At 54.1% G+C, this 21,802-nt stretch overlaps 1 protein-coding gene across 2 annotated transcripts in view; it reads right to left on the minus strand.

Moving 5' to 3' along the window:
* IL11RA (interleukin 11 receptor subunit alpha) overlaps positions 1-5,300 on the minus strand; it is a 32,505-nt gene extending 27,205 nt beyond the window's left edge. The window contains exon 1 of one of the 2 annotated variants that reach the window (XM_048292149.1): positions 5,189-5,300. The gene's annotated coding sequence lies outside the window, so the exon portion shown is untranslated. Of the gene's footprint in view, positions 1-5,123; positions 5,143-5,188 lie in introns of those variants that run through there. The other variant, XM_048292150.1, reaches the window with a different exon arrangement.
* Between the last annotated feature and the right edge of the window lie 16,502 nt (positions 5,301-21,802).

The following is a 21,802-nucleotide window of genomic DNA, read 5'->3' on the forward strand; positions in this document are numbered from 1 at the left end:
TTTGGGGATGCAGCAGGACACGCTGCCCCAGCACCATCCCACTCTTACAGCAGCACCCCAGGGGTGAAAACCAAGATGACCTTCCCCACAGGCCTTGCCTTGCTCAAGTCCTTCATCCATCCATCCATCCATCCATCCATCCATCCATCCATCCATCCCAGGCACAGCACCACTGCTGCTCCAGCTAAGATTGAGCTTGGATGATGAGCTTCTCATCATCCTCCCAGACCACTGAGTCCAAGCCTCAGTGCCTTGCTGAGCAGAGCTCTCCAAGGCATCTCCAGGGCAAACCACCCAGCTCCAGGAGCTGCCAGGGAACCCAATGCATATCTGCAGCCTCCCGTTGGGAAGGAGGAATGTGGATGTGCAGCAGATACTCTGAGAGACCAGTCTCTCACACTGACTGTTCCCTGTGCCAGCACAGGCACTGGGGGGCCTCATCTTCCTTGTTATGTGCACTGTTTTTTGGATGCTGGGGTGCAACAACTGTGGGCACAGTCCCACTTGGAGAGGGGAAATGGAGCTGGGCAAAGGATCAGGGAGGCCAGAGAAAACGGACGCCTCCCCTGGCACAGCCATGCTCCAGCCGTGAAGCTGCAAAACTCAAAGCCAGGATGGGGTGGAGTAGCCTCAAGGGAGCCATGAAACAGCCCGGCGGGAGCCTTGCAGGAGCTAAAAAAATCAAAAGCAGCCGAAGCACCGAAGAACCCCTGGGGTTGCGTGTTGGCCCTTGCAAGACAAGGATGGAGCAATAGCTGGTTGGGTCCACCAGCTCCTCCTAAGCCTTGAGGCCTCAGGCAAAACTCATGGAAAGCAAAGACTCCTGCAGACCTCCCCAGCAGCCAGGGGCTGGCCCTGGCCCTGAAAGGAAGTCTGGGGAGGTGCCAGCTGGCCTGGGCACCCTGCGTGACAGAAGCTTTTGCAAAACCAAGCCGGGCCACTGCAGCTGGGCCATCCCGGGAGACCTTTGCAGGGCTGTTGCAGCACAGCTGTTGTGAGCTCTGTCGCAACACTGGCACGGCACTGGGCTGGACCACAATGAAGACCCTTCATGACAGCGCTTTTGGCTTTTCCCTGTCTATTTTTGCAGGAAGGTAAGAGTGGATTTGCACCTTTCTCGATGTTACTGAATTCAAAAGGCCCTGATACCCTAAAAAGGGGCTGGTGATGTGCCGATGGGACTGTTGGTATGGCCAGGATGAAAGCCTTCTGTCCCAAAGGAAGAGTATGGTGAAAGCACAGGAAGGCAAAGGAAACAGCTGGACAGGCCCAGCCACGCCAGCCTGGGGGCTCCAGGGATGTTGTGCCAGCCCCACTGCCTCCCACGTGCTCTTCTGTGAGGACATCCACACCCCTTAGGCTGCCAGCAGGATGGTAGGCAGCAGCCCTAAGGCTGGTCTGGAGCTCCCCAAGGTGGGACAACACTTAGCTACAGCTGAGCACAACACTCATCAAAGTTAGGAGGTCAGAAGATCCTCCCCAAACTGCTGCAGAGATGATGGTCCACCAAAGCTGGAAGCTTCCTCCTTCCCTTCTTCCCCTAAGTGTGTCATCAGCACTGGCTTCTCAACAACAGTTGGCATTCCTTGTTTACACTTTGGGAGGTGAAATAAACCAGAACATGCCCAAATGATTTTTTTCCCACCATCAGGATTTCATCAGATGATGAACTGAGCTCTTCCACCTCTCCCTATACGGCAATCTCTGCGGGTCCGTAACAATCTTCATTAGGCAGATTCTATTTTGGCCGTTTCCATACTGAAAGGAATGGACTAGAGCTGAGCAGCCTCTGAGGAGCCTCAGGCTGATTTCCAAAGTGCTTTCAGCATCCTCCCTTCTCCTGGGCAATGCACTCTTGGCTGCATGAAGGCCATTGCTACCTGCATGGGCCAGCCCCATGCCCGACCATGTCAGATCTCCTGAGGTCCCTCCAGCCTCCTTGTCCTCCCCAAAAGCATCTTTAGGAAACATGTACGAGCAGGTGGATGTGATCTTCCCCTGCACAGACTCTTCCAAAATTCCTCAAAAGCCTTTCAGCAGTGACCAATGCCTGCTGGAGCAAGCCCAAGCTGTGCTGATCAGATGTGACCAATGTGACCACAGTGAACAGTCCTGGTAAGATGGAGGCAAATCAGGTCTCGACAAATTTCTTGTCCCTCTTCTCCTGGATGCCCCCAACCTAAACACCAGAGTGGGAGGAAGTATTTGTCAGCTTTTTTTTGCCACATCCCAGGCTCGTACCACTAGAGAGAAGGAATTGCACCTTCCAGCCCAGCTATCCACCTGTACCAGAGAGCTTGGCAGATGCTCCAGGAGGTGCTGTGACCTTTCAAAAGAGCCCAAAGCTCACCCCGTCCCACTCCCATGCGAGGATGACTCAGAGACCTGGGAAGCAGCCAAACTTGAGAGATAATTCCTATTTACACATTGATCCTTGACACTGCAAACCTGCTACTAATCTCCAAAGGAATTTTTATTTTTCCATGGAAAAGGTGCATGGGAATCTGGCTGTTGGACAGACAACTGCAACAACAACTGCAACAATAACTGCAAGGCATCTGTGCCCTTCCCCACCTTCACAACCTGGATGGGAGAAGAAAACCATCACTAGGAGGTGCAGAGAGGTTTGCTGGTAGGAACTTGGGTCATAGGGTCATGACATCCCCAGCCAGAGAGATTTGGTGATTTTCACACATTGCGATGCTGTTGTAACCACAGGAACACTTAGAAAAACCAAAAACTCTCTAAACATCCCAGCAAGCCACCTCAGACATCCCAGGGCTAATCCCTGACGCTGGCATTGTATCAGCATCCCAAATGCTGCTGAAGCCCCAGTGTGCTGCCTACAGGGAAGAGCTCCCATACCATCCAAGCACAGTCCTTGACGATATCTTGGGCAGGGGCAGAGCCACCCTCTTTCATGCCTAAACAAGAGGAGGGGAAACAAGCTGTGAGAGATGCCGAAATTTTCCAAAGGGAGAAAAGCAGAGACACAAGCCGGCACCTGCCCCCTCCTGCGGGAAGCATCTAGCAAGGGGTTTTCCTCTAGAGCCAAACCCGCGGGAGAAGAGGAGGCAAGAATCCTTTGGCATGCTTAACCTAACGAGGAAGCTATAAATATAGCAGGGTAAACACCGGAGAGGGAGAAGAGGTCTTGAACTAAAAGCACAATGTTGGCACAAACCCACAGGGGAATAAGCTCTCCAGGAACGCATTCGGCAGGAAACCGGAGGGAGGTTGAGGCCTGTGTGAGCAGGAAGAGCCTGGAGTTGCCTTTGAACAAGAGCAGAGTAGAAAGAAAGGGTTTGAACTGAGTGCTCAGCTAGTTCATGGCAGGTGAGGATGCCATGCGCTGTTACCACCCGTGAGGGTTTCCCCACTCAGGATGGTCCAGGTGAGCCGTGTGAGACGGGCAGGGGAGGCAGGACACCTTCATGTGGAGGCTGCAGGTGTGGGCTGCCTGGGTGCCCACCCAGCATGACAGCTTCTGATAAACCCAGCAGCTGCAAAGGGGAACTGCTGCTGCTGCTGCCACGATGAAAACGGCGGGGAGACTTGCTGTGCTGTGAGTCATTCATTCATCCTTCACAAACAGGGCCTGCACTTGGCCAAGCATCCTCCTCCCCCCGCCGCTGGGACAGCTTGCTGGGACAGGGAAAAAGTGGCTTATTAGATATAATCAAGTCAAGTTTTCCCCTCCCTGTGAGGTTCCTCTTCCTGGAATAGGAAGCACAAGGCCAGAGCTGCTTTTCTTCCACCTTCCTGCAGGCTCTGCCTGTAGCTGCACCCTCCAGGGAGCCCTCCCCACCACCCTGCTGAACCCCACACTCCCTGTTCACCCACCGCTGGTGACAACCAGTCCTGAGCACAACCCTGCTGTCACCAGTCAGACCCTGTCCCCCACCAGTCCCACTTTGGCTACCAAGGTCAGTTCACAGCTCCCTGGAGAGCACATATTGCCCCTTTCATTTCCCCCCAAAAAGTGCCAGGTTGGTGGGGCAAAGGGTGTGTGGATGATGAGGGGGCATTGTGCCCATATCTCATCCTTGTCCCCGCCACAGGAGGGCCTCCACCAGCTCCCAGCTCCCTGTGAAGCTCCTCTCCCTGCGCCAGGCTGGGATGCCATGTGCCTCAAGTCACAGCACACGCAACCTCGCTGCGACCTGCCCTCCTATAAACAGCAGAGTGCAAATGCACCACCTCCTGCTGCAAACACAACAGCCAGACATGGGGCAGTCACCTCCCGGCACACAAAGTGCTTGGCCAGCCCCAGAAGTCTCAGCTCTGGCTATGCCACCAATGCCACTCAGTCCAACACCATTTTGTGTGCATGGAAACACATCTGTGAGCTGCTGCAGCTCTGGGTTTCTTCCCATCCATGGGGACCAGGCACAAAGCACCCTTGGGCCCCGTCTCAGAGGGGTCTCAGTTTGCTGACAGTGATGTCCAAGCCAAGCTCAGCCCCATGGCCCTCTCTGATGGCCTTCACCAGCCCGGAGGCAGAGCTTGGAGGGGACCTGGTGGGTGGGTGACACAGCCAGCCTCTGAGAGTGGTGGTGGGCACAACCCAGAGCTGGGCACTCATCACGGCTGGCACAGGACAGAGAAGCTGGGATTGAGACAGCATCCCGGGGCAAGGAAGGACAAGGCAAGCAGAGCCCTGCCAGCGCCCGCGCATGGGAAAGCGCCTCTCTCAGCGCCTCTCCTAATTGGGAGCAGCTTTTCCCTGGACCCCCCAGGAGAAGAGGGGGCCCTGTCAGGGGGGGCGCTTTGCCTGGCATTCCAGCCTTTCTCCAGAAAACTCCCTTCAGAGACATTAGGGGTGGCAGTAGGAAACGGAGGGAGGGTGGTTTGTGGAGGCTGGAGAAGGGGCTCAAACATCCCACCCCAGGAACATCAACCCCCCGAGCATCTCCGGGCAAGGCGGAGGCGCGGAGGGCGGAGAAGGGGGAGCAGCACTGGGTACCCACAGGCAGCCGGGAGGGACGGGGAGGGCAAGTCCCTGGCAGCTGCTTTGCGAGGGGACACAGAGACACAGACATCCACACACACCCGCACAACTTTCTCCACCCGGGCAGCAAACAGCTCCGGGAGCCGCCTGACCGCAGCCGCGCGTCCCTCACCGCGAAGTCGGGGCGGCGGCGACTCGTTCCCCTCGCGGGCCGAGGACCGGGGGACTGTTCCCTACCTTCCTGCGTGGCGCCGCGGCTATGTGTCCATGGCGCTAGCGGAGCGGGAGCCGGGCCGGGAGCGGGAGCGGGGCCGGGAGCGGGGCGCCCGCACCGGGCTGGCTGGGGCCGGTAGCGCAGGCGGTGCGAAGCCGCCGGGGCTGCCGCCGCCGCTCCATTGGAGCAGGGCTCTGCCAATCTGCCGCCGCCACCCCGGGACGCTTCCTGCCTGTGAGCCCCCCCCCGGGACCGGGAGGGATCCGAACCCTCTGCCCGCCGCCTGCCCGGGGTTCGCGGTCCTCCCCGGGGCTCCCCGTCCCAGTCCGGCCGGAGCGCTGGGATGGGGATCCCACCGTGGCACACTGATGTGCGGTGCCCTCCGGAGCGCGGGTGTCCCCCTGAGGCTCAGGAACCCCCCGAGAGTGCACAACCCTCCCCGGTGCTCTTGGAGGTCAGCACCTCCTGCGTTCACCAACCGTGCCTGCCCCCATCCCTGCATCCCGGAGGAGTGGAGGCAGATACGTCCTGCCTGTGACTCAGTTTCCCTGGCCCCTAGGCGGGCCGTTTCTTTGGGGTTTATTATTGTGGTGGTTTATTTGATGGGGAACATGCAGGGTTGAAATCTGACCGCGGGGTTTGTGTCCCTGAGTTGAAGAAAAGGCTCCTTCCTCCTCGCAGCTTGTGGTGCATGTTTGCATCCCTCTTTTGCAGGACACATCCACCACCCAAGCTGCTTTCCCTTGGAAATGGGTTTCGTATGCCATTTTATTGCAGTGAAAATTTTCAAGAGGAAAAAAATTTGTTGAAAGTCTGCAACAGGAAACCAGCTGGTGAAGACCCTCTGGGAAATTTCCTCTCCGGTGGCACCTGAGGCCAAGTCTGGTTTGGGGTTTCACCGTGTGATGCCATCAAGGCACTGCTGGAGCCCTGGGATGGATCCAGTGTTTCCCTACTCTCCAGACAAGCTGCCTGTGCAGAGATAATGGACACAACTTCCAGGTGTGTGCAGCACCCACGCAGCTCTACTTCTGCTGAAAAAACAGAAGGCTCTGTAGGCTGGCAGGAGTGAACAGGGTCACAGACTCCCTCTGCAACCCTACAGTGACAAATTGATCCTTGCCCATATCCAGGCACATCTCTGAACCCTAAAGTAACAAAGAACTACCTGCTGCTGTCCCATCCTATCTCTACAACAGCACAGAAACACGCCCATGAGCTATCCCACTTCCTGTGTATCCATATGGTCATAAACCAGTGTTTTCCTTCATCCCAGCTCTCCCATGCAACCCCACCGTATCAGACTTTGGGAGAGGTGGAGGTTGTGTGTGAGCAGTGCCTGTATTGGCTGCACTGTGAGTGTTGTGCTCAGTCATGGTTGAGGCTTGGTGCCCACATAGCCCAAGGAATAGCCCAATGTGGCACATCTGCTCATGGCTGGGGCTACTGCCTCACCAGCCACATGTGGCCAGTGCCATCCTGCCTGCACTACAAGAGCTGGGCCTGTGCCAAGGCCAAGGATGTCCCTCCTTGAGGCAGCTCACGTGGCCTCTCAGGTGCTTTGCAGGAAGGTTCTGGTTCCACCAGCCTGCACACATCTGCTCTCAGCTAGCAGCTCATGTGGATTTTGGGAGCCTGGGGATGTAGGAGGGGCTCATCCTGGGCAGAGAGAGGTTTCCTCCATCCAGCTCCAAACTTTCTCCTTCTCACCTCCTGATACTGCTCTGCTCTCTTCAGTCTGCGTGAGCTGAGGGATGCTGAGCGTCTTCCAGGATCGGCCAGCTCCTCTGGAAGGAGCGGAGTTGGACGGGCTGCAGCACGCATTTGGCCCTGGGTCCTCCCCTGGGAGCAGACCCTGAGCTTTCCTCAGTGCCTCGTGGTGCTTGCAGAGCACTGGGAGCTGGGCTGCTTGGCGCCAGCGCTGGCTTGGAGCCACGCGCTGCTTTCTCTGCCGCTGCAGTGCTGGAGAACTGAGCCGAGCTGAGGATCTGGGGAATCCCCCAGCTCTGCAGGGCTGGGGCCACCCTTGGGGGTGGGAATCTGAGAGCAGAACTTGATTTGGAGGGGTCTCTGCACAGGGGGTTGGAGCTGGCACTGTCCGTGGTGTGCTGGGAGGAGGGATGCATTGGGGATCTGGAGTATGTTGGGCCACCAGCTCTGGGCAAAGCTAGAGAGCTGCAATGATGGGTGAAGAAGGAGGAGGTTTGACAGTGATGTGGGGTCTGACAGATGAGCAGGGCACTTCATGGGGCTGCATGCACCCTGGGGTCCTTGGGGCTGGACCTCCCTGGCACAGGGCAGCTCTGACATTGCAGCTCTTCCCCTGCTCCATCCTCAGGCTCAGATGAGGATCATGAGCTCCACATGGCTCCCAGCTCCTCCTTTCTGCCATGGCAAAAGGACATATTCAGGCTGTCTGCAGCATCCTGTCCAACAGCTGGTCTCCCTCTCAGCAGCCCAAAAGGACTGAATTTAAGCACCTTTCCTTCTCCTCTGAGCAGAGAGGACACGTGAGCAGATGTCTGGGGGTGATATTACACTACCATGAACCCATGCAGGACAAGCTGAACTGGGCCATCAGTCCGCAGCTTCTTCTGCCTCGCTCCTGCTGTGTGCTCAAAGATGTCCTGAGCTCTTTTGCCAGGAGGAAGCAGTCACATTCATGAACTGGGCCCCCATGCGCCGGGCTTGGTGATGGAATTGAGAGATTTGGGCTCATGAGCTTGAGAGCTGGAGCTGGGCCAGACTTGAAGTGAGATGTGTCATGCTGCTGTGCAGGTGCCCTATCATGATGATGTGCTGAGGGACAGGGACACTGGTCCTCAGCCGTGCTGGCTGAGCTAGCACTTGCTGGATTTCTGCCTGCATGATGTGAGGGGAGCAGATGAATGGATGGAAGAGGACTATGGAGAGTGGAGATGAGTATATCTGAAGTCTGTGGTGTCCTCTCATGGTTTCTGTGCAGAGGAGACTGCCACAAGGTATGTCTCCTCAAGAGCAGGCCTGGCTGATGGTGTGAAGCCTCTCCCGGTGCTCATTTCAGTGCTGCCTGTCTGAGAATGCTCCACAACCCTGTAGCCTGAGCAACGATGGGGCACATGCCCTGGAAGCCAACCCCAGTGATGGTCCCTGACATCCCAGAGACACGGGTGATCATTCCAGAGGTGCAGGTGCCTGCTGGATGCAGGGCATCTTGGGGCAGTGGGGCTGTGCCCTTCAGCACCAGCCTATTTGCCTTGTGTGGGACTTGCACTGTGAAGCCTCCTGCTCAGCGGCTTTGCTCTGGCTGGCTTGGCATGTGTCCAGGCTCTGGCTGACGTGCTGTGGGCATGGCCCCGTCTGAAGTGCAGGCTTGTTGTGTGTTTACCCTGGCCAGCCTGAGGTGTACAGGAAACCAGAGAGCTCTGCTCCCTGGCTGTCACTTTATTTATTATGGTCACAGCTTGGGCTGCCCACACTGTGAAATGAAGGCAGCAAAAACCCCAAGCGCTGCAGCACAGTTCCGGCCCTGCTCTGCTCTGATTCACACTGCTGTCCTGGAGCTGGGAGCAGTCCTCGAGCGAGATGGCAGGATGCTCAGTGCTGTGCAAAGGTGATCCTGTCCTAGACCAGGGTGGATTTTCCCAGATGTGTCCAGCCACACTATGCCAGGGGAAATTCTGATGGATACCCAGACCAATGTCACATCATAGTCATTACCTGCATTAACACCTGGATGTCCCAGCCTGGTTACATCTTCCCTGGCTCTTCACTTCTGCTCTGCAAAACAGTAGTGAGCACTGCCCTACGTCTCCACAGCTGCTGCTCCAGGGATTTTCATCCAGCTCTGTCACCCTGAAAGGAGATGTGGGGAACACTGCCCAGCTGCCACTGCCATGTGCAGAGCCTGGGCTGACTCTCTGAACCCCAGTTTTTTGTTGCCCATGACTAGCAGCTTCACACAGCCTGTTCCATCCCTGCCACCATGGCAGGTCCTCATCCTAGAGAGGACACCACGGTGGTGACTCTGGTTGCTTTAAGGGTGGAGTTGAAGGTTTGGAGGTTGCTGGGGACTGGGAATCTCTCTATGTGGGGCTGGGAACAGGTGCCTGTGTGGGGACTTGAGCCATCCCAGCTGCTCCCACCACTGTGCAGTGCAAGCACCCGGGAGGCACCACATGAAGCACTGCATGATGAGAGATACGGGCAAACTTGCAGCTGAAGAGAGAAGCAGAGAGAGGCGACTTATACACATGGCTATTTATAGGGACTGCCCTCCTGCCAGGACCTGACTGGCAGCAGCAAGGGCTGGGCTGGCGTTTAGGCAGCACAGTCCAAAACCACCAGCCAGCAACCTGGGGACATGAAACAAAACCTCCCAGCCCTCAGAGGGCTCCTGGTCCCCACAGGGTCACATGGCTTGCTGGACTGCATTGCTATTAAAGGGAGAAAGTGCTAGTGAGCTGATAAACACGGGAAAGTGAGCCAGCTCCTGAAACCATGGGCAACTTGGCAGCCCTGCTCCTAGAATAGACAGCCGGGTGCTGGAGCCTACTAAGTGGGACTAAACACTTGGTCTGAAATCATTGACACGGGGTTTTGAGTCACAGAGAGTTAAATCTATGAAGGGCAGAGAGAGATCTGCATTTTAAGGAGGATTGTAACAGCTTGATGTTAGTTTTGTTGTATTTAGGCATCTTAAATTTCCACGTTTTCCACCAAAATAAAATCCAGGCAGACTGGACCATGGAGGTCCATGGCAATATTTGAGTCTGACTTTCTGAACACATTAAATTCGTTGGGTGAGACAGCAAGCAAAAACCAGCTAACCAATCAAAACCAACCCAGAGACGTGGAACATAAGAATTTATTTACAAAGGAAAAACGGGAATGTTCTGGAGGGTGGATTTCTCTCCTATCTCTGGGCAGCATCACCCTGGTGCCAGCCCTCAGCATCTGGATGCTGCCCATGCAGCCCGTCTCCTGGGCACTGTGCAAGGAGACCCTGCCCACGGGCAAGGCTCAGCAGCTTCCCAAAGCCTTCAGTGACGGTCTGCAGGCTGTCTTTTCTTTGTTCAGACCCGGGGATACACCAGTCACGTTCCTGCTCCTCATGGCAGAGTAACTCTTCATCTCTCCAGCAAATCTCAGCAGAGCTGAGATGCTGCTGTTCCTGCTGATGCAGCCATCTCTGGAATCTGCTGACATCTGTGAATCAGGGCAGGATGGGGTCTCTTCTTCAGCACCTGCTCCTGGGGGCTGCTCCTGGTTTGTGGCTCACATGGGATGGGGAAGGTCTTTATGCTGACACGGAAAGTCACATTTCTCCTGCCCTCGCAAGCCCAGATCCATGCCTCTGGAATGTGGGTGATGCTGAAGCATGGAACACAGTCGGGAAATAGGGATAAGATGGGGAGACTGAGAGCCCGGCGCTAAAACCCCTCTGCCCTGTTGGATCCCCGGCTCCATCGCGTAGTGGTTTTGCTGAAGGAGGAGGTTTGCCTCGCGGGCGGGCATGGGGCTGGTGTGCGCACATCCCGGCGGGACCAGCAGCCCCCAGCCCGGGCCACGGCGTGCTCAGCTGGGGCTGGGCGGCTGCGGGGGGAGACGGAGCAGTCCCCGGCGAGGCCCGGGATGCAGGTATTCTTGCCGGCTGCGCTGCTCGGACTGCGGCTGCCCTCTCCCGGCTGCCGAACAGGACTGAGCTTCACTTCGCGGGCAGCATCCGCCTCCTTTGTGCTCCCGGGCTGCTGCAGACCTGCGGCTTGCAACCCTCTGTCCCCTTTCCCCGCTCCACAGGACCATTAGTACCCAGCAACTCCAGCCCGTCAAACTGGAGCTTCCCCGGGCGTTGTGTTACCGCACTTTTGCTGCTGAGAAAGTCACGGCAGGAGCGGGGACAGCATCAGGCTTCAAATGGCCAAACGCTGCTCCTTTCCCTTGATGACAAAGAGCACTGGGATGCCTAGTGCCAGTGGTGCCACCGAATCACAGAATGGTTTGGGGTGGAAGGGACTTTTAAGATGACCTTACTGCAACCCTCCGTGCCCTGGGAAAGGTCACCTTTCACTAGGCCAGGGGGTCAAAGCTCATCCAACCTGGCCTTGAACACTTCCAGGGGCAGGACATCCACAACTTCTCTGGGCAGTGCCTAACTAAAGATTTCTTTGTAACGCCACATATAAATCTCTCTTTTAGTTTAAAATCATCCCCCCTTGTCCTGTTACTATCTGACTTTGTGAAAATTTCTTTTTTATAAGCCAAGCTCCCTTTAAGCAGTGATGTTGTGGTGGCTTGTCCTGCAGAAGGTGACAGGTACATCTCTCCTCCATGCTCCAGGTCTCCTGGTTCCCTGGTGCTCAAGGGCCCAGCAGTGCTCAGGGATGCAGTGGAACCCTGAAATAGCCAGAACTTTGGGGCCATCTGTTAGGAGTTTTTTATTCTGAGAAAAAACAAACAAACAAACAAACAAACAACCCCCACCCTCCAAACCCCCCAAACACAAACCCCAAAAAACCCCAACAACAACCACCTGTAAAGCCAAAGTTTTGGAAGTAAAAAAGCAGGAAAACTATGGTGGAAAGGGCAGTGGTGCTGTGTGGACTGTGTCAGGTGTAATTTTTGTCTCAGGCAAAACAGAAACATGCTTGGGTTCAGGGACAGGCAGCCAGCACAGAGGACGTCTGTGAGACAAAGATTTCCTGAGGGGGGCCAAGCCATACCCCATTCCCATTCAAAACTTCACCAAGATTTTGAATTTTGCTGATATATCCTCCAAGGATGTTCCTTCAGGCAAAACTTTCCAATCTTTAAAAAGGGATAAGCATCCAGTGGGACACCTGGGACAGAAGGAGCATAACAGTCCAGGACATTGGCCTCTACGGCACAGCGTCATGAGAAAATGGACCTTAAGGCTAGAGGCACCGGGAAAAAAGAGGAGTTTCATATTTAACAGTAAGCATCCCTTGAGCAAGGTCTAAATGGAGAACACCCATACACGAAAGGGAGCAACAGCCCCCCCCTGAACCAGGGGGAGGTGCTGTGGGCTGGAGATTTACGTGAGACACCAGGAAAGTCTGATGTTTCTCTGTGTATCACTGGATTCATGCTCGCTCCCCATGAGAAGTGACACCTGTGGAACAGTGGGTGCCACTCGCAGTGGCAGGAGCAGCATGGCAGGGGTGTAGGCGGGGAGGAGGGAGGCAGAAAGGGCAGATGAAGACTGTGACCAGAAAAGAGGGATTTATGCAGTATGTCAAAACCCACTATCTCAAGTAAGTCCCTGGAATACAGCTCATTGCTGGAAGCTGGTCTGGGCCTCCTTCTTGGAATCAGGATGAGACGGTGGCATGGGAGAGCGGGAAACACCCCTGCTTAGGGAATTTGTCTGTCCCTCACTGAGGGGCTGCGAGAGCCTCCCCAGTGCAGAGTGCCTGCTGCAGCTGCCAGGGAGCGTTCCCCAGGCGGGGGTCCCTGCAGACATCTCACAGTAGGGTGGCACTGTTAGCACATCCATGGCCGTTCGGGGAGTCCTACAGGCCTGGCGGTAGCCGAGGAGCCCAGCCCGGGTCTGTGGGTGCAGTTGGTCGATTGGGAGGATCCTTGCAGTGCATCCCGAGCAGCCGTGCGAGGGCAGCACAGACCGCCGAGAGCAGGAGCAGCCGCAGGAGCACTAGGAGCCGACCAGAGCCTGCACACCCGCTTGGCAGCAATTCTCCACACAGGTCCTTCAGGACCTTGCCCGATGCTCCCCCCCCCCCATCATCAGGGCAGTGCTTGCTCGGATTGAGGGGGCTGCTGCGATTCCTGCGGCTGGCTCAGGAAACATTTTATCTCCTTTCCCTGCGGTGCATGAGATGCAGTGACCGTCCTGATTGGGTCCACTTCGCTCGAGATGTGTGTCACCTGCCTTAGGCTATGTGAATCCTGCTCATTCACTGAGGAAATCAGGTTGAAAATGGGAAAAGACATGAGAAAAGGAAGCCAGATTTTTGGGAGCTGCATGGGGAGCCCTGATCACCCAGAATTTGCCCTGTGCACCAAAAGGCCACACCTCTGCAGGACATTGGGGACAGGGAGTGGAAGTTTTTGCCACTTCCATGCTGGCAAAAACCTTGAGGGTGCTGGGAGGGGGGATCTGCTCAGCCCAATGCCCCCTCAGAGCCCTGTGAAGGGAGGAGAGAATGCCCAGGATGACAGAAGCATCTCCAGTGTGACAGGAGACCAGCTTTGCTCCTAGAAGGGATGGGGAAAGAGGCTGGGGCTGGGGAAAGTGACAGAAGACGTGTGGGCTGTAAGCTGCAGAGGGAGCAGCAGGCTTTTGGGACCAGCAGGCAGTCAGGAGGGTGAGAAGGTAAAAGTTTGTGCAGGATCCCACTGCTAATCTGGCAGGTATTCCTCACTGGAGACACTGTTCATTAGAGACAGGAAAGCACAGGAAGTTTTCCAGTATTTCCCAGCTCCAGATGGTGTTTGAAGGACTTTTCTCCCAGGAAAAGATCCCTGAAAGGCCACTGAAACTGGACTATCTGCATTTCTGGAAGGAGAGCCAGGACTGCATCAGGACTGCATGAGGATACCTCTCGGGGGCCATCCCCCTGCTCAGCCCAGACTGATCAGGACCCAACAGGCTGTGATGGGACTGACTCTGCTCTCCACATTTGTGAAAGAATACCAAACAAAGGCACTAAATTTGGGAATTGGATGACTTTATCCCTGACTCAATTACCAGGAACCATTCGAGAAAGACCCATTCTCCCCACTATAACAGCAGGCAACAGCACCAGAGGGTTGTCCTATTCAGGAGCCCAGATAAGTTGTGGGTGCTCCATCCCTGAAAGCGTTCAAGGCCAGGTTGGACAGGACTTTGAGTAACCTGCTCTAGTGGAAGATGTCTCTGCCCATGGTAGTGGGATTGAAATGAGGTGGTTTTTAAGGTCCCTTCCAACCCAAACCATTCTATGATTCCATGATCCTTCTACCAAGTACAGAGGAGGTTGTTCCAGTTTTGGAGGAGCCATTGCACCAGGGGATCATTTACCCATCAGCCACAGATAACCTTGGTACCTGCTCAGGTTATAAAGTTGTGTAGAACTGCAGCAACTCCTCTCTGGATCTGACCTTCCTTCCTTTATGATTTCTGGGAATATTCCCTCTCTTCTGAAAAAGGGCTCTTGGGAATATGAAGTATTTGAGGATATGGGTCTGTGTGAATCTAAAAACATCTGCAAAGCAAATACCAGCCCTTCGCAGTGCGGTGTGCAGATGGTGAATCACCGTCCTCCCCGCTGTGATGTGCCATGGTCATTACACAGAGGCTCCTGCCCTGGCTGGTGGGCTCGGGGACAGGGCACAGGGCATCTCTGAGAGCTGCCAGCTCTAGAAAATATCTGGGCTTCTAGAAAGCCAGGTCTGATGGTACACATAGCCTTTGGATGGGTGAGCTGGGAGCACATCTATGGGCCCATGTTTCCACTGGCATCTGGAAGGGGCTGCTGTGGGGTCCCATGTCTTGATCCTCTTCCCCTTCTCTGCTCCTTGACTTTTTTCAACCCCCAGCTCCACTGAAGCATAAAGTAGTGCCCCATCCTGCAAAGCCCTCCCCTGAGGGAGCCCAAGCCAGTGGAAAAATAGACATTTGCCACTGCCCCTGCTCTTAAATCACAGCCTTGTCCATGCTAAAAGCTCCAAGGTGATTCACATGCAGGTATCCCTTTATGTGCAAGAGGTTGATCACCCCAAGTACCCCATGAAAACCAGAGCCACCACTCTTCTCTTGGGCATCTCGCTGCCTGGCATAGCCTGATAACTTTGCTCATCCCTAGCGTTTGCCAGGCACTATTCAAAGGACCTAAATATGAGGCAAACAGGTCCTACTGAGCAGGTACTCTCAAAACTCTGGCTGAGTGTCTGAGACTGGGAAATCCGTGGCTTCCCCTGTCCTTCCCTTCCAGGTGATTTGCAGATCACGATGACACCCAGGATAGTTTATTCTCAGCCATTTGATGCTTTCTCACTTGAACATACTCCCATGCTGAGGGAGTGTTCAGCAAAATACACTTCTGGAGGAGAGTCCCCTGAGACTGCAAGAGTCCATGGGATTTATCTCTGCAACTTATAAAAGTTTTACTACAAATCTTCTGGCCCAAGCGAGCCAAGAGCTTGCTCCATAAATTACTATCAAGCTAGGGATTAGGAGCACTAAAGCAGACGTACTTCGCAGCTAAAAATAAGGCACGGCACAAGCTTGAAGATTTGTTCTGCCTGGAAGTTTTATTGCACCCAAACTGTATGAGATAATGTGCAAGAAAGAACCGCTTAGCGGATCCATCTGCTTTTGGACACATTCGCCTGCTCAATCGCTCTGGAATGAGGCAATGAATCCGTGAAAGAAAGTGGAGTAAGATGGTGTTACCCAGTGCAGTTAAACTTTCTCCAGACAAAGAGAAGGGCTGCCCTGTCCCCTCCCAGCTCTTCTCTGGGGATGCTCTGTGGGCCAGGTGGTATTTGGGGTTGCTGACAAAGGAGTGAGCCCCACCAGTGCTGGTGCCAGGTGTTCTTGCTGGGCTGGTTTAGCCCACGGATGTAAACAGACTTTGAGAAAGTATTCCCCTTCTGCTAAGGCTTGGCTGTATCTCCAGGAGTGCCCAACTTCTCCTGGCTGGGTGACTGAGTGTAGCCCTGTCAGCCTCCAACCAGCAGGCACACAAACAGAGTGCAAAAGTTGTAATGCATGTAAGATTTGTAATGTAAAGCAAAAATTGTAATGTCTACAAAGTTGTTCACAGAATCACAGAGTGGCAGAGGTTTGCAGGGACCTCCAGAGCTAAACTTTGTTTAAACAGGGCCCCCTAGAGCTGGTTGGCAAGAACCACATCCAGAAGGCCTTTGAATATGTCCAAAGGTGTTAATCCACAGTCTCCTTGGTCCGTCTGCTCCTGTGGCTGGTCACTTGGACAATAAAAAAGTGTGTTCTATGTTCCAGTTTGTGCCTGTTTCAGTTTGTACCCATTGCGTCTTGTCCTGTCCCTGGACAAGTCTCTCCCAGCTTTTCATCATAGGAGAGATGATCCAATCTCTTCATCATCTTGTGGCCCTTTGTTGGACTCTCTCCATTATATCTCTCTTGTACTGGGATTCCAGAACTGGACACAGGATTCCAGCTGTGTTCTCACCACTGCAGCTCCCTTGACCTGCTGCCAGCACTTTCTGTAATGCAACCCAGGATAAGTCCTTTGCAACAAGGGTACACTGCTGGCCAGTATTCAGCTTGGTGTCCACCAGAATCTCCAGCTCGTTCTGAGTGTCCCCCCAGCATCCATCCGTGCACGGGGTTGTTCCTCCCCACATCCAGGACTTTGCACTTCTCCTTGCTGAATGTCATAAAGTTCCTGTTGGCCCCTGTCTCCAGCCTGTGAGGTCTCTCAGGATGGCAGCATGATCCTCTGGCCCTCCAGCCACTCCTGCATCAGGACTAGAAGAGGATGAATTCCTCCTGCACACTCCCAACCTGGATCAGGTGCACCTGTGAGGAGTGGTATGGAGTATTGTGCTGCAGCCAGCATGCAGCAGGGGTGAGGCTGGTTGGACCCCATGCATGTAAGGTGTGGGTTTGCGTGAACAGTGGATTCCTCAGAGACAGAGACATGCTGGCTGGTTGCATATTGAAGTTCTGTATTTTTGTCAGAGAACCTCTGGTGGCACTGACAGTTCTGGGAGCAAAGCCCCCTCACTGGCATCCTCATGACAGAGCAGCCTCCACAGTGTACACCTTGGGCCGGAGGACCCTGTTCTCACAAGGAAAAGCAGGGAACAGAGTGACTTAGGGACTGCCTGTCTGTATGTCCCCAGCTCCTCTGCCACCCGTGTCTAACTTTGCATCCCTTCAATGTCACTGGGGCTGAGCTGCTCCAGCAACAAATCAGAGGGGACAGCAGACGTGTGGCTGAGACCCCAGCCCTGCAGTGAGGGTTAGCCCAGGCTGGTTAATATCTGAGGCCATGTTTGCAGCAGCTTCTGGGGAGCACTGAACGTGCCCCAACAGGAGTTACCTGTCTCAGGATGAATTTGGGATGTGAACCAGAGCACAGGGGAAGGTGAACTGAAGCAGCCAGGGGATATGCGGCTTAATTGATCTGCTAACAGCTGTTAACTCTGTTAACTTGTCTGGGACAGAGACAGCCCTGTCCTGTCACCCTGCTGAATGTGAAAAGTGTGCTGCCAGCTTTGCTGGAACCAGAGCTCAGGAAATGTGGCACTGTTGGACTTCAGCTGGGCTGTGCTGCCCCTCAGTGCAGAGGAGCCCAGGTATTGATCTGTGGTGGTCCCATTGGTCACATAAACAGGACACAAACATGCACCTGATGCACAACCCCATGTGCACCCTCGTTGTACATCTGGGTGCTTCATGCCGTAGCGCAGAGGAGAATGAGCCACCCTGCTCTGCAAACTGTGTGCATGTGAAGGGGAGGAGAAAAGCATCAAAGGCTTTGCTGGGAGAAATTTAGCAGTAAATCAAACCACAAGCCACCTCCCATCAAGAAAGCTGCCAAGCATCCTGTCAGCTCCTGGAGACTGTGAGCTCCTCCTGCATGAAAACCCAGTGAGCAGCAGAAGGAAGACAGGTCTCCTACTCTCCTACTACTGGCCCACAGACTGCCACTGTAGCCCCAGTTCCACAGCAGCACTCAACCAGCTGCACAGACCCCCATGTTGGCTACAGCACTTGCTGATGCTCTGGGGATCTGCAGCCTCAGGTGTGCCCAGGTGTTCTTCAGGGCCACCACGAAAGAGCCAGCCCTGGGAACATACCCCGCACTGACACCAAGCTGTGGCGCACGGCGAAGCCATCTGTTTCCATCCTGCAGCTGCTGTCCTTCCCATTGCAATTTACTTGGCCTCCTATAATTTATTCATCCCAGGATGCAGCTTGTACATCTGCAGTATCATTACTGGAGACGCCATTAGCTTTAAAATTTTATAAACCTCTGTGCAGGTGATAAGTTGAAAAGTTAAAGAGAGTAATTGTGGCACGAAAGCAGGGGTATTTGCTCAGTGTTCATCTCACACCAGAGATCCAGGCTCTGGGGGGGGCTTTGGAGGGAGATCAGCAGACTGGTGTGAGTGAGTGAACTGCTGCCAGCTCCCAGGCAGCTCATCCAGTTGTGAGCCCATCCCTGCTGGATCCATGCGCTGGGCAAGGGACCTACAGGCATTTCCACATGTTTCTCCCTCCCACCTCCTCAGCCACACCATTTCTTCAGGTCAATGACAAGAGGGGCTGCACACCCAAATGCTTGCATCTGGATGTGTTGCTTATGCTCCTGTGATGGACTTGACAAGGGACTGGCAAGAGTTAGGGCAATCCTGAATCATCTGCCTGCTGTCTGTTGTTCTGGATGCTTCAGGACTCTCCAGGGAGCTGGGAGAGCCTCCACCATGAAGATACTCAATACCTGGAGCATGCCTGGGTCTCCCAAGCTGCATGTCCTGCCTGCAGTCCCCTCCTGCCTCTCTGCTTTCTCACCAGGTTCATGTGCCCTCATTAAGGACCACAGCAATAAAGTCATGCTGGGCAATTTTCCTAGAAAGTTTCCACGGCCTGGGTGCAGGCATGCACCAAAGGTTTGGCAGGGAAGCAGGCATGGGACTTTCATCGAAACCCTGCACCCTTTGCAATGAATTAAGAGCATGCTGATCACTCCTGGCAGCTGGAGGTGCCTGACAGCAGAGCTAGGGGGATAAATTCCCTCTCCCCAAGGCCAAGGGAGATATGTGTACAAGGATGATTTACAGGCTGCTCACAGGGACTGATGAGCTGGAAGGCTGCAGGGAGCAGGGTCAGTGCCAAGCAGGTTGGGGCATGGAGGAGTTTGAGGGGTAGTGAGACGGAGTGAGAGGTAGCTGAGACTAGGAAGGGAGCAGAGGAGACAAGGTCCCAAAGGTGTCCTGCAGTCTGCAGACAGCTTTCTCCCTCCGTGCTACAGGTGAGAGCATCCCAAATCCCCCCTCTATCTCTGCAGCCCTGCTCAGTCTCCTGCAGCCTGAGGGCTTGGACACTGTTGTCTTTCCCCAGGGTATGGCCAAAGCACAGGCTGCTGTGAGCACTGGGGACAGGGTTTTGCTGGCACGAGTCTATCCCATCTTGTACATCTTTTCCATGCAGGCTAATGAAAGCAGGCTGAATCTGGGTAATTTGACTTCCACCTGTCCTTTCTGTGCACCTTGTCAGTCCCTTATAGACAGCATCACTCTGCCTCTTGTGGGTCGCTGTCCTGCAGGATGGGTTCATCACGCACTGTGCAACTGCATTATCCCAGCCCTGAGTCCCCACCTGAGCTTTGCCAGCAGCTGGTGGCAGTCCAGGTTCATGTTTCCCAGGATGCTCAGCCAAAAGGAATTCACAAACCCTTGAGCAACAGGAGGGGAAAGAAGCATGGGAAAGTCTGGAAGGCACATCAACACAGCTGAGACTGACCAGTTCCCAGCTTGTCCTGCTCTCCTGATATAGCCAGATTGCCTTTTCCTTCCCCAAATGACACTTACACACACATTAATTTTGCTGGTGCCCATCCCTCTTCACTGTGATTTTCTGTCTCTGCTTTACTGTGGGAAATTAGCTTGAGATGGGACAGAGAAGCCTAAAGTGGCTTTAAGTAGGAGGAGGGGCTCATTCTGCTGCCTGCCTTAGGTAGCCATGGACTGTAAGCACCATCATTCCCATGTTCACAGACCTTACACTGTTGATACCAAAACAGCTCAGTCTTTCTGCCAGGTCTTACTCTGCTGCATAGTTCACAGCAAGGATCTTTTCCTGGTTTTCCCCACAAAGTCCTGGCTTCCTGGGGAGAGACAGTGAACTCCTAGCAAGGCCTGGTTATCTTCTGCAGGGTGTAGTCCTCTTAAGGACTTTACAACCCTCATCAGCATGGATGATCCTGGACTTGACTCCATGCATCCTAGGAAGTTATGACAAAAATACAGCCCTGCACAACCATTTCTTCTGGAATGTGAAGACCAAGCAAGGCTGCACTCAGTAGCCAATTTTGGCAGACAAAGCTAGCTCCTTGCTCTTCTGCTGCACTGGCTTCCTTCCCCCTGTGCTGCTCAACTTCCATCCACTGATACACCAGCATGAAATCTTCTCTAACTGCTCCTGACTTCAGCATACTGCCAGGTAAACAGTGTGGAAATTAGTGGAGACAAGTAAATAATTTGTAAACAATCATTTATTCATTACTTTCCCCTCCTTTCCCTGTGCAAGCATATTGTGAGGTGCCTCAGAAGCACTAGCAGTTTGGAGTGAGTTCTCTTGTAAGGCATTTCCCACTCCCCATGAATAACTTATGAACAGATCAGAGTGAATATTAAGGGCCTGAAAATCCTGAGACTTGGGCTGCTGAGCTGAGTGAGTACCGTTCCAGCTCCTTGAATAGACAAGATATCTAACGAAACAGCACTAAGTGGATTCACTGTGCTTTAATTAAAGGGTGTGCACATCTGTTAGTCAATGGGCTGCCTGTCAGGTAGGGTAAGGTAGCCATGCAGCAGGGGATGGCATGCCTGAGAGATGTGGCCTGTGATTGGGATACCAAGTCTTAGCATTTACTCTTGGAGTTGATTCGCATTGCACAGTGCTTCTACTGAGCTGTTGATGAGAGGCAAACATGACCCAACCAGCTGGACTGGGATGATGCAGGAGGTTCACAGAAAAGTTTTCTGAATAGCCCCCACATGTCTATAAATTACCAAAGTGTTGGTAGAAGGCACGCACGGAGGGTTTAAGCCCCAAACCGACAGAGAGCATGAGGATGTGCTGACTTCAAACAGTCCAAAGTTAAGCTTGCACTTGGCTTCAGTCAGGTGCTCTGTGATGGGCATTTATCCACCTTCGAGCTCAGCCTTTGTGTTTTTTTTTTTTTTTTCCAAAAGATGATTATAATTCATTCAGAGAAAGGTTCCCAACCCCCTGCTTGGCTCCTAAGGCAAGAATTCAGGTCAGTGCTACATGAAAGGGGGGAGGTGAGCTATGGGCTGAAATCTCTTTAGCTCTTGCAGAGTTTGCTCTCAGCCCTGTACATGATGTTCCCCATGTCCCAGGCCTGGCAGGACCCACAGGGTGGTGCTTGTAGAACTGAGGGCTGTGTTGATCCTAGGTATATTTTCCAGTGTAGGCCTCAAGCATCTCCCAGTGTTGCAGCAAGGACAGGAGCCCCCATGGCTGGGGACATCACCAGTATCCTCTCTTGAGGCATTTGGCACAGCGTCTTTAATGTCACCATGTCTGAGACATCAGGCCTAATAGGGACTAGGCGATCTCCTGCTGCCGTCGTTATAGTGGCTTGGAAGTCCTGGATAGGATTTAAACCAGGGGTGAATGTGAGGCACAAAGCTATGGATCCATGTTCCAAACACCTGCAGTACCCAGCGGATGCTGTGGGTACCCCCACAATGCCACGAGTCTCCTCTGGGCATCCTGCACCACATCTTCTGGCATGGTGCAGGTCTTCCTGCACCTCTGAGCTTCGCCATGGCAGGCTGTGTGCAGGCAGCCCTACCAAGAGTACCCGCAGAGCAATGCAGAGGTCTCCGGAGCAGGCCAGGGGACCATTCCCACCTCTGGGATGGACCCAAAGCAGCACACAGCTTGAGGCCAGCCA

This window comes from Corvus hawaiiensis, chromosome Z (genome assembly GCF_020740725.1).
Source record: "Corvus hawaiiensis isolate bCorHaw1 chromosome Z, bCorHaw1.pri.cur, whole genome shotgun sequence".
Classification (NCBI taxonomy): domain Eukaryota; kingdom Metazoa; phylum Chordata; class Aves; order Passeriformes; family Corvidae; genus Corvus; species Corvus hawaiiensis.